Source organism: Durio zibethinus, chromosome 1 (assembly GCF_047325235.1).
Source record: "Durio zibethinus cultivar Kanyao isolate XHJ-2024 chromosome 1, ASM4732523v1, whole genome shotgun sequence".
NCBI classification, from domain to species: domain Eukaryota; kingdom Viridiplantae; phylum Streptophyta; class Magnoliopsida; order Malvales; family Malvaceae; genus Durio; species Durio zibethinus.
This window is the reverse complement of record NC_143162.1, coordinates 19,038,141-19,051,491: the sequence shown is the minus strand read 5'-3', so window position 1 is coordinate 19,051,491 and position 13,351 is coordinate 19,038,141.

Here is a 13,351-nt window from a genome sequence, read left to right as displayed (position 1 = left end):
AAGATCAGACCAGACCGAGGGTTGCTGCAGTAGGATCGGCAGCATGCAGAGGGGGATCCGATCAATCCCCGACTTGTGCATCCCGCCCCTCTGGCCGACTGAGCGCCCGCACGCTTGTTTTGTGCGTTGACTTAGGCATACAGAGTTCATTCCCAGTCTAAGCATACAGAGTTCATTCCCAGTCTAAGATCGGACTGGACCGAGGGTTGTGGCAGCACATGGTGGGCCCGAAAATGTGCTGGTGCCGCATTTTTCTTCACCGGGGTACCATCGCTGGAGCATCGTTGGAGAACCTGACCGACGACATTGGGGTTCCGACGATCAGGGGGGCCGGGGGGTGTGCGCACATGATGTGCGATGGGTGCTGGTACTTGGCCCTTATATTAGCCCCCTATCCATCATCAAACCTCGAGAACTCACACCCCCTTAAAGAGCATTTGAGATTTTACAGGTTTGCTACCAATAGCCATTAAAGTGTCTGAAATGGGGACACTTTTTTCAAATGGTCACAAAATCTTGTACAATTCTAGTTTTTAGCTGAATTTTTTTTAGCATGCCAACAGAAATACAAGGATCACGTCTACCAATTTTGGGGCCAAAATGCCTTCTGAAAAAATTTTAAAAAATCTTGAACCTCAAAAAGTTTCAAAAATTGTGAAAAATAGAAAATGAGTCGTCTTGCCATGAAACTTGATGTGAAGGCTTAAGGGACCATTGTATGAATTTACGAGCCATAAAAATGGCTTTGGAAAGTAAAAATATGAAGATTTACCTAAACCCACCTACCACCCTATCGATCCACGGCTTACGCATCCTGTCTCTCGACCGACGTAGTGCCCGCCCGCTCATTGCGTCTGTTGGCTTAGGCATACGGAGTTCATTCCCAGTCTAAGATCAGACCAGACCGAGGGTTACAGTAGCAAGATCAGCTACACGCAGAGGGGGATCCGGTCGATCCTCGGCTTGTGCATCCCGCCCCTATGGCTGGCTGAGCGCCCGCACGCTTGTTGCATGGGTTGACTTAGGCATACAGAGTTCATTCCCAGTCTAGGCATACGGAGTTCATTCCCAGTCTAAGATTGAACTGGACCAAGGGTTGCAACAGCACATGCTGGGCTCAGGCATGTACTGGTGCCGCATTTTTCTTCATCGGGGCACCATCGTTGGAGCATCGTCGGAGAACCTGACCGGCGGCATAGGGGTTCTGACGATCAGGGGGCCGGGGGGGGTGTGCGCACATGATGTGCGATGGGTGCTGGTACTTGGCCCTTATATTGGCCCCCTATCCCTCATGAAACCTCGAGAACTCGCACCCCCTTAAAGAGCATTTGAGATTTTACAGGTTTGCTGCCAGTAGCCATTAAAGTGTCTGAAATGGGGACACTTTTTTCAAATGGTCACAAAATCTTGTACACTTCGAGTTTTTAGCTGAATTTTTTTGTGCATGCCAACAAAAATACAAGGATCACGTCTACCAAGTTTGGGCCCAAAATTCTTTCCGAAAAAAGTTTAAAAAATCCCGAACCATAAAAAGTTTCCAAAATCGTGAAAAATAGAAAATGAGTCATCTTGCCATGAAACTTCACGTGAAGGCTTAAGGGACCACTGTATGAATTTACAAGCCATAAAAATGGCATTGGCATGCAGAAATATGAAGATGTGCCTAAACCCACATACCACCCTATCGATCCACGGCTTGCACATCTCATCTCTCTGGCCGGCGTAGTGCTTGCCCGCCCACCTGCTCGTTTTGTCTGTTGGCTTTTGCATACGGAGTTCATCCCCAGTCTAATTTGATCTGGACCAAGGGTTGCGACAGCAGGATCAGCAGCATGCAGAGGGGGACTCGGTTGATCCCTGGCTTGCGCATTTCGCCCCTCTGGCTGGCTGAGCACCCGGACGCTCGTTTCGTGGGTGGACTTAAGCATACGGAGTTCATTCCCAGTCTAAGATCAGACCGGACCAAGGGTTGCAGTAGCACATGCTGGGCTCGGGCATGTGCTGGTGCCACATTTTTTTTCGTCGGGGCACCATCGCCAGAGCATCACCGAAGAACCTGACCGGTGGCATTGGGTTTCTGGCGATCGGGGGGGTCGGGGGGGTGTGCGCACATGATGTGTGATGGGTGCTGGTACTTGGCCCTTATATTGGCCCCCTATCCCTCATCAAACCTCGAGAAATCACACCCCCTTAAAGAGCATTTGAGATTTTACAGGTTTGCTGCTAGTAGCCATTAAAGTGTCTAAAATGGGGACACTTTTTTCAAATGGTCACAAAATCTTGTACACTTGGAGTTTTTAGCTGAATTTGTTTTTGCATGCCAACAAAAAGACAAGGATCACGTTTACAACGTTTGGGGCCAAAACTCCTTCCGAAAAAATTTTAAAAAATCCCAAACTGCAAAAAGTTTCAAAAATCATGAAAAATAGAAAACGAGTCATCTTGCCATTAAACTTCACGTGAAGGCTTAAGAGACCATTGTATGAATTTACAAGCCATAAAAATGGCATTGGTAAGCAGAAATATGAAGATGTGCCTAAACCCACCTACCACCCTATCGATCCACGGCTTGCGCATCCCGTCTCTCTGGCCAGCTTAGTGGCCGCCCGCCCGTCCGCTTGTTTCGTCGGTTGGCTCAGGCATACAGAGTTCAGTCCCAATCTAATATCAAACTGGACCGAGGGTTGTGGCAGCAGGATCAGCAGCACACAGAGTGGGACTCGGTTGATCCTCGGCTTGTGCTTCCCGCCCCTTTGGTCGCCTGAGTGCCCGTACGCTCGTTTCGTGGGTTGACTTAGGCATACAAAATTCATTCCCAGTCTAAGCATACAGAGTTCATTCCCAGTCTAAGATTGGATCGGACTGAGGGTTACGGTAGCACATGCTGGGCTCGGGCATGTGCTGGTGCCGTATTTTTCTTCGCCAGGGCACCATCGCCGTAGAACCTGACAGACGGCATTGGGGTTCCGACGATCGGGGGGCCCGGGGGGTGTGCGCACATGATGTTCGATGGGTGCTGGTACTTGGCCATTATATTGGCCCCCTATCCCTCATCAAACCTCGAGAACTTACACCCCCTTAAAGAGCATTTGAGATTTTATAGGTTTGCTGCTAGTAGCCATTAAAGTGTCTAAAATGGGGACACTTTTTTCAAATGGTCACAAAATCTTGTACACTTTGAGTTTTTAGTTGAAGTTTTTTTGTGCATGCCAACAAAAATACAAGGATCATGTCTACCAAGTTTGGGGCCAAAACTCCTTTCGAAAAAATTTTAAAAAATCTCGAACCACAAAAAGTTTCAAAAATCATGAAAAATAAAAAACAAGTCATCTAACATCGGACTGGACTGAGGGTTGCGACAGTAGGATCGGCAGCACGCAGAGGGGGACCCTGTCGATCCCCGGCTTGCGCATCCTGCCCCTCTGGCTGGCTGAGCACTTGCACGCTCATTTAGTGGGTTGACTTAGGCATACGGAGTTCATTCCCAGTCTAAGCATATGGTGTTCATTCCCAGTCTAAGATCGGATCGGACCGAGGGTTGCGGTAGCACATGCTGGGCTCGAGCATGTGCTGGTGTCACATTTTTCTTCCTCGAGGCACCAACGCCGGAGCATCGTCGGAGAACCTGACAGACGACATTGGGGTTCCGATGATCGGGGATGCCGGTGGGGTGGTGTGTGCACATGATGTGCGATGGGTACTGGTACTTGGCCCTTATATTGGCCCCCTATCCCTCATCAAACCTTGAGAACTCACACCCCCTTAAAGGGCATTTGAGATTTTACAGGTTTGCTGCCAGTAGCCATTAAAGTGTCTGAAATGGGGACACTTTTTTCAAATGGTCACAAAGTCTTGTACAATTCGAGTTTTTAGCTGAATTTTTTTGTGCTTGCCAATAAAAATACAAGGATCTTGGCTACCAAGTTTTGGGCCAAAACCCCTTCCGAAAAAATTTATAAAAATCTTGAACGATAAAAAGTTTCAAAAATCATGAAAAATAGAAAACGAGTCGTCTTGCCATGAATGTTCACATGAAGGCTTAAGGGACCATTGTATGAATTTACAAGCCATAAAAATGGCATTGGCATGTAGAAATATGAAGATGTGCCTAAACCCACCTACCACCCTATCGATCGACGACTTGCGCATCCCGTCTCTCTGCCCAGCATAGTGCCGGCCCGCTCGTTTCGTCGGTTGGCTTAGGCATACGAAATTCATTCCCAGTCCAAGATCGAACAAGACCGAGGATTATGATCGCAGGATCGACAGCACACAGCGAGGGACCCGGCCGATCCTCGATCGATCCCCGGCTAGCGCATCACGCCCCTCTGATCAGCTGAGTGCCCGCACACTCGTTTCATTGGTTGACTGAGGCATACAGAGTTCATTCCCAATCTAAGCATACGGAGTTCTTTCCCAGTCTAAGATTAGATTGGACCGAGGGTTACGACAGCACATGCTGGGCTCGGGCATTTTCTGGTGCCGCATTTTTCTTCGTCGGGGCACCATCCCCGAAGCATCGCAGCAGAATTTGACCAATGGCATTGGGGTTCCGGTGATCGGAGGGGCCGGGGGGGTGTGCGCACATGATGTGCGATGGGTGCTCGTACTTGGCCCTTATATTGGCCCCCTATCCCTCATCAAACCTCAAGAACTCACACACCCTTAAAGAGCATTTGAGATTTTACAGGTTTGGTGCCAGTAGCCATTAAAGTGTCTGAAATGGGGACACTTTTTTCAAATGGTCACAAAATCTTGTACACCTCGAATTTTTAGCTGAATTTTTTTATGCACGCCAACAAAAATACAAGGATCACATCTATCAAGTTTGGGGCCAAAACTCCATCCAAAAAAATTTTAAAAAATCCTGAACCGCCAAAAGTTTCAAAAATCATGAAAAATAGAAAACGAGTCGTCTTGCCATGAAACTTCACATGAAGGCTGAAGGGACCATTGTATGAATTTACAAGCTATAAAAATGGCATTGGCTCATAGAAATATTAAGATGTGCCTAAACCCACCTACCACCCTATCGATTCACGACTTGCGCATCCCGTCTCTCTAGCCGACGTAGTGCCTACCCGCCCGCCCGCCCGCCCGCCCGCTCCTTTTATCGGTTGGCTTAGGCATACGGTGTTCATTCCCAGTCTAAGATTGGACCCGTCCGTGGGTTACGGTAGTAGGATCGGCAGCATGCAAAGGGGGACCCGATCGATCCCCAGCTTGCGCATCCCGCCCCTCTGGCAGACTGAGCGCCCGCACGCTCGTTTCATGGGTTGACTTAGGCATACGGAGTTCATTCCCAATCTAAGCATACGAAGTTCATTCTCAGTCTAAGATCAGACTGGACCGAGGGTTGCAGCAGCACATGCTGGGCTCGGGCATGTGCTAGTGCCGCATTTCTCTTCGTCAGGGCACCATCGTCGGAGAACTTGATTGGCAAAATTGGGGTTCTGACGATCCGGGGGGCCGGGGGGGCTGCGTGCACATAATGTGTGATGAGTGCTGGTACTTGACCCTCATATTGGCCCCCTATCCCTCATCAAACCTCGAGAACTCACACCCCCATAAAGAACATTTGAGATTTTACAGGTTTGCGGTCAGTAGCCATTAAAGTGTCTGAAATGGGGACACTTCTTTCAAATGGTCACAAAATCTTGTACACTTCGAGTTTTTGGCTGAATTTTTTTGTGCATGCCACTAAAAATACAAGGTTCACATCTACCAAGTTTGGGGCCAAAACTCCTTCCAAAAAAATTTTAAAAAATCCCGAACCCCAAAAAGTTTCAAATATCGTGAAAAATAGAAAACGAGTCGTCTTGCCATGAAACTTCACGTGAAGGCTTAAGGGACCATTTTATGAATTTACAAGCCATAAAAATGGCATTGGCACGCATAAATATGAAGATGTGCCTAAACCCACCTACCACACTATCGAGAAACGGCTTACGCATCCCGTCTCTCTGGCCAATGTAGTGCCTACCCGCCCGCCCGCTCGTTTCGTCCGTTGGCTTAGGCATACGGAGTTCATTCCTAATCTAAGATCAGACCGGACTGAGGGTTGCGGCAGCAAGATCAGCAGCACACAGAGGGGGACCTGGTCGATCCTCGGCTTGCGCATCCCGCCCCTCTGGGGGCCTGAGTGCCCGCACGGTCGTTTCATGGGTTGACTTAGGCATACGGAGTTCATTCTCAGTCTAAGATCAGACCGGACCGAGGGTTACGATAGAACATGCTGGGCTCGGGCATGTGCTGGTGCCGCATTTTTCTTTGTCGGGGCACCATCACCGGAGAACTTTACCGACGACATTGGGGTTCCAACGATCGGGGGGCCGGGGGGGCTGTACGCACATAAAGTGTTATGGGTTCTGGTACTTGGCCCTCATATTGGCCCCTTATCCCTCATCAAACCTCAAGAACTCGCACCCCCTTAAAAAGCATTTGAGATTTTACAGGTTTGCTGCCAGTAGCCATTAAAGTGTTTGAAATGGGGACACTTTTTTCAAATCATCACAAAATCTTGTACACTTCGAGTTTTTAGCTGAATTTTTTTATGCAAGCCAAAAAAAATACAAGGATCACACCTACCAAGTTTGGGGCCAAAACTCCTTTTGAAAAAATTTTACAAAATCCTGAACAGCAAAAAGTTTCAAAAATCGTGAAAAATAGAAAACGAGTCATCTTGCCATGAAACTTCACGTGAAGGCTTAAGGGACCATTGTATGAATTTACAAGCCATAAAAATGGCATTGGCATGAAGAAATACGAAGATGTGCCTAAACGCACCTACCACCCTATCGATCCACGACTTGCGCATCCTGTCTCTCTGGCCGGCGTAGTGCCCGCCCGCCCGCTCGTTTCATCGGTTGGCTTAGGCATACGGAGTTCATTCCCAGTCTAAGACCGGACCAGACCGAGGGTTGCAGCAACAGGATCGACAGCACGCAGAGGGGGACCCGACCGATCCTCAGCTTGCGCATCCCGCCCCTCTGGCCGGTTGAGCGCCCGTACGCTCATTTTATGGGTTGACTTAGGCATACGGAGTTCATTCCCAGTCTAAGATAGGACCGGACCAAGGGTTACGGTAGCACATACTGGGCTCAGGCATGTGCTGGTGCCGTATTTATCTTCGTCGGGACACCATCACTGGAGAACCTGACTGGCGGCATTAGGGTTCTGACGATCGGGGGGGCCGCGGGGTGTGCGCACATGATGTGTGATGGGTGCTGGTACTTGGCCCTTATATTGGCCCTCTATCCCTCATCAAACCTCGAGAACTCACACTCCCTTAAAGAGCATTTAAGATTTTACAGGTTTGCTGTAACAGGATCGGCAGCACGCAGAGGGGGACCCGGCCGATCCTCAGCTTGCGCATCCCGCCCCTCTGGCCGGTTGAGCGCCCGTACGCTCATTTTATGGGTTGACTTAGGCATACGGAGTTCATTCCCAGTCTAAGATAGGACCGGACCAAGGGTTACGGTAGCACATACTGGGCTCAGGCATGTGCTGGTGCCGTATTTATCTTCGTCGGGACACCATCACCGGAGAACCTGACTGGCGGCATTAGGGTTCTGACGATCGGGGGGGCCGCGGGGTGTGCGGACATGATGTGCGATGGGTGCTGGTACTTGGCCCTTATATTGGCCCTCTATCCCTCATCAAACCTCGAGAACTCACACTCCCTTAAAGAGCATTTGAGATTTTACAGGTTTGCTGTAACAGGATCGGCAGCACGCAGAGGGGGACCCGGCCGATCCTCAGCTTGCGCATCCCGCCCCTCTGGCCGGTTGAGCGCCCGTACGCTCATTTTATGGGTTGACTTAGGCATACGGAGTTCATTCCCAGTCTAAGATAGGACCGGACCAAGGGTTACGGTAGCACATACTGGGCTCAGGCATGTGCTGGTGCCGTATTTATCTTCGTCGGGACACCATCACCGGAGAACCTGACTGGCGGCATTAGGGTTCTGACGATCGGGGGGGCCGCGGGGTGTGCGCACATGATGTGCGATGGGTGCTGGTACTTGGCCCTTATATTGGCCCTCTATCCCTCATCAAACCTCGAGAACTCACACTCCCTTAAAGAGCATTTGAGATTTTACAGGTTTGCTGTAAGTAGCCATTAAAATGTCTGAAATGGGGTCACTTTTTTCAAATGGTCACAAAATCTTGTACAGTTCAAGTTTTTAGCTACGTTTTTTTGTGCATGCCAACAAATATACAAGGATCATGTCTACCAAGTTTGGTGTGAAAACTACTTTCGAAAAAATTTTAAAAAATCCAGAACCATAAAAAGTTTCAAAAATCGTGAAAAATGGAAAATGAGTCGTCTTACCATGAAACTTCACGTGAGGGCTTAAGGGACCATTGTATGAATTTAAAAGCCAAAAAAATGGCATTGCCATGCAAAAATATGAAGATGTGCCTAAACCCACCTCCCACCCTATCTATCCATGGCTTGCGCATCCCGTCTCTCTGGCCGACGTTGTGCCTGCCCGCCCGCCCGCTTGTTTCGTCGGTTGGCTTAGGCATACGGAGTTCATTCCCAGTCTAAGATCAGACCAGACCGGGGGTTGCAGTAGCAGGATCGGTAGCACATAGAGTGGGACCCGGCCGAACCTTGGCTTACGCATCCCACCCTGCTGGCCGGCTGAGCGCCCGCACAGTCGTTTCGTGGGTTGACTTAGGTATACGGATTTCATTCCCAGTCCAAGCATACGGAGTTCATTCCCAGTCTAAGATCGGACCGGACCGAGGGTCATGGCAGCACATGCTGGGCTCGGGCATGTGCTGGTGCCTCATTTTTCTTCGCCAGGGCACCATCATCGAAGCATCATCGGAGAACCTGACCGGTAGGCATTGGGGTTTCGACGATCGGGGGGCCGGGGGGTGTGCACACATGATGTGCGATGGGTACTGGTACTTGGCCCTTATATTGGCCCCCTAACCCTCATCAAACCTCAAGAACTCGCACCCCCTTAAAGAGCATTTGAGATTTTACAGGTTTGCTACCAATAGCCATTAAAGTGTCTGAAATGGGGAAACTTTTTTCAAATGGTCACAAAATCTTATACACTTCGAGTTTATAGCTGAATTGTTTTGTGCATGCCAAAAAAAATACAGGGATCATGTCTACCAAGGTTTTAGCCAAAACTCCTTCCGAAAAAATTTTACAAAATCTCGAACCGTAAAAAGTTTCAAAAATCGTGAAAAAGAGAAAACGATTCGTCTTGCCATGAAATTTCACGTGAAGGCTTAAGGGACCATTGTATGAACTTACAATCCATAAAAATGGCATTGGCACGCAGAATATGAAGATGTGCCTAAACCCACCTACCACCATATCGATCCACGGCTTCCGCATCCCATCTCTCTGACCGACGTATAGCCCGCCCCCCGCCCGCCCGCTCATTTCATCAATTGCCTTAGGCATACGGAGTTCATTCCCAGTCTAATATCGAACCGAACCGAGGATTGTGGCAGGAGGATCGGCAGCATGCAGAGGGGGACCCGACCGATCCCTGGCTTGCGCATCCCGCCCCTCTGGCAGGCTGAGCGCCCGCACGCTCGTTTCATGGGTTGACTTAGGCATACGGAGTTCATTCCCAGTCTAAGATCGGACCGGACCGAGTGTTATGACAACACATCCTGGGCTCGGGCATATGCTGGTGCCGCATTTTTCTGAGCCGGGGCACCATTACCGGAGCATCACCGGGGAACCTGACCGGTGGAATTGGGGTTCCGACGGTCGGGGAGGCCGGGGGGGTTGTGCGCACATGATGTGCGATGGGTGCTGGTACTTGGCCCTTATATTGGCCCCCTATCCCTCATCAAACCTTGAGAACTCACACCCCCTTAAAGAGCATTTTAGATTTTACAGGTTTGCTGCCAGTAGCCACTAAAGTGTCTAAAATGGGGACACTTTTTTCAAATGGTCACAAAATCTTGTACACTTCGAGTTTTTAGCTGAATTGTTTTGTGCATGATAACATAAATACAAGGATCACGTCTACCAGGTTTGGGGCCAAAATTCTTTCCGAAAAAATTTTAAAAAATCCCGAACGACAAAAAGTTTCAAAAATCGAAAAAAATAGAAAACGAGTCGTCTTGCCATGAAACTTCACGTGAAGGCTTAAGGGACCAGTGTATGAATTTACAAGCCATAAAAATGGCATTGGCATGCAGAAATATGAAGATGTGCCTAAACCCACCTACCACCGTATCGATCCACGGCTTACGCATCCCGTCTCTCTGGCCGGCATGGTGCCCGCCCGCCCGCCCGCTCGTTTCGTCGGTTGGCTGAGGCATACGGAGTTCATTCCCAGTCTAAGATTGGACCGAACTGACGGTTGCGACAGCAGGGTTGGCAGCATGTAGAGGGGGACCCGGTGAATCCCTGGCTTATGCATCCCACCCATCTGGCCGGCTGAGCGCCCGCACACTCGTTTCGTGGGTTGACTTAGGCATACGGTGTTCATCCCACTCTAAGCATACGGGGTTCATTCCCAGTCTAAGATCGGACCGGCCCAAGGGTTACGGAAGCACATGCTGGGGTTAGGCATGTGCTGGTGCTGCATTTTTCTTCGCCGGGGCACCATCGTTGGAGAACCTGATCGACGGCATTGGGGTTTCGACAATCGGGTGGGCGGGGGGCATGTTCGCACATGATGTGCGATGCGTGCTGGTACTTGGCCCTTATATTGGCCCCTTATCCTTCATCAAACCTTGAGAACTCGCACCCCCTTAAAGAGCATTTGAGATTTTACAGGTTTGCTGCCAGCAGCCTTTAAAGGGTCTGAAATGGGCACACTTTTTTCAAATGGTCACAAAATCTTGTACACTTCGAGTTTTTAGCTGAAATTTTTTGTACATGCCAAAAAAAATACAAGGATCACGTCTACCAAGTTTGGTCCCAAAACTCCTTCCGAAAAAATTTTAAAAAATCCTGAACCGCAAAACGTTTTAAAAATCGTGAAATATAAAAAACGAGTCGTCTTGCCATGAAACTTCACGTGAAGGCTTAAGGGACCATTGTATGAATTTACAAGCCATAAAAATGGCATTGGCACGCAAAAATATGAAGATGTGTCTAAACCCACCTACCACCCTATCGATCCGTGGCTTGCGCATCCCGTCTATCTAGCAAACGTAGTGCCCGCCCGCCAGCTCGTTTCGTCGGTTGGCTTAGGCATACGGCGTTCATTCCCAATCTAAGATCAGTTCGGACCGAGGGTTACGGTAGCAGGATCGGCAGCACACAGAGGGGGACCCGACCGATCCCCGACTTGCGCATCCCACCCCTCTTGTCGGCTGATAGCCCGCATGCTCGTTTTGTGGGTTGACTTAGGCATACGGAGTTCATTCCCAGTCTAAGATTGGAACGGACCGAGGGTTACGGTAGCACATGCTGGTCTCGGGCATGTGCTGGTGCCACATTTTTCTTCGTCGGGGCACCATCGTCGAAGCATCGTCGGAGAACCTGACCGGCAGCATTAGGGTTCCGATGATTGGGGGGGCCTAGGGGTGTGCGCACATGATGTGCGATGGGTGCTGCTACTTGGCCCTTATATTGGTCCCCTATCCCTCATCAAACCTCGAGAACTCACACCCCTTAAAGAGCATTTGAGATTTTACAGGTTTCCTGCCAGTAGCAATTAAAGTGTTTAAAATGGGCACACTTTTTTCAAATGGTCCCAAAATCTTGTACACTTCGATTTTTTAGCTTAATTTTTTTGTGCATGCCAACAAAAATAAAAGGATCACGTCTACCAAGCTTGGGACCAAAACTCCTTCCGAAAAAATTTTAAAAAATCACGAACCGTAAAAAGTTTCAAAAATCATGAAAAATAGAAAACAAGTCGTCTTGCCGTGAAACTTCACATGAAGGCTTAACGGACCATTGTATGAATTTACAAGCCATAAAAATGGCATTGGCATGCAGAAATATGAAGATGTACCTAAACCCAACTACCACCCTATCGATCCACAGCTTGCGCATCCCATCTCTTTGGCCGGCGTAGCGCCCACTCGCCCTACCGCCCGCTTGTTTCATCGGTTGGCTTAGGCATACGGAGTTCATTCCCAGTCTAAGATTGGACCAAACTGAGGGTTGCAATAGCAGGATCGGCAGCATGTAGATGGGGACCCGGCCGATCCCTGGCTTGCACATCCCGCCCCTCTGGCCAGCTGAGCGCCCACACGCTCGTTTCATGAGTTGACTTAGGCATACGGAGTTCATTCCCAGTCTAAGATCAGACCGGATCGAGGGTTACGACAGCACATGCTGGGCTCGGGCATGTGCTGGTGCCGTATTTTTCTTCACCGGGGTACCATCTCCGGAGCAACGCCAGAGAACTTCACTGGCGGCATTGGGGTTCCGACGATCGGGGGGGCTGGGGGGTGTGCGCACATGATGTGCGATGGGTGCTAGTACCTGGCCCTTATATTGGCCCTATATCCCTCATCAAACCTTGAGAACTCACTTCCCCTTAAAGAGCATTTGAGATTTTACAGGTTTGCTGCCAATAGCAATTAAAGTGTCTGAAATGGGGACACTTTTTTCAAATGGTCACAAAATCTTGTACACTATGAGTTGTAGCTGAATTTTTTTGTGAATGCCAACAAAAATACAAGGATCATGTCTACCAAGTTTGGGGCCAAAACTCCATCCAAAATAATTTTAACAAATCCCGAACCGTAAAAAGTTTCAAAAATCATGAAAAATAGAAAACGAGTTGTCTCGCCATTAAACTTCACGTGAAGGCTTAAGGGATGATTGTATAAATTTACAAGCCAACAAAATGGCATTGGCACGTAGAAATATGAAGATGTGCCTAAACCAACCTACCACCCTATCGATCCACGGCTTGCACATCCTATCTCTCTGGCAGGCGTAGTGCCCACCCGCCTGCCCGCCCACTCATTTTGTTGATTGCCTTAGGCATACGGAGTTCATTCCCAGTCTAAGATCAGATTGGACCAAGAGTCACGGTAGCAGGATCGACAGCACGGAGAGGGGGACCTGGACGATCCTTGGCTTGCGCATCCCGCCCCTCTGGCCGGTTGAGCACCCGTACGCTCATTTTGTGAGTTGACTTAGGCATATGGAGTTCATTCCCAGTCTAAGATCGGATCGGACCGAGGGTTGCGGCTGCACATGCTGGGCTCGAGCATGTGTTGGTGTCGCATTTTTCTTTGCCAAGGCACCATCGCCGAAGCATCACCGGAGAACCTTACAAACGGCATTGAGGTTTCGACGATCGGAGGGGCCAGGGGGGGTGTCCGCACATGATTTACGATGGGTGCTGGTACTTGGCCCTTATATTGGCCCCCTATCCCTCATCAAACCTCGA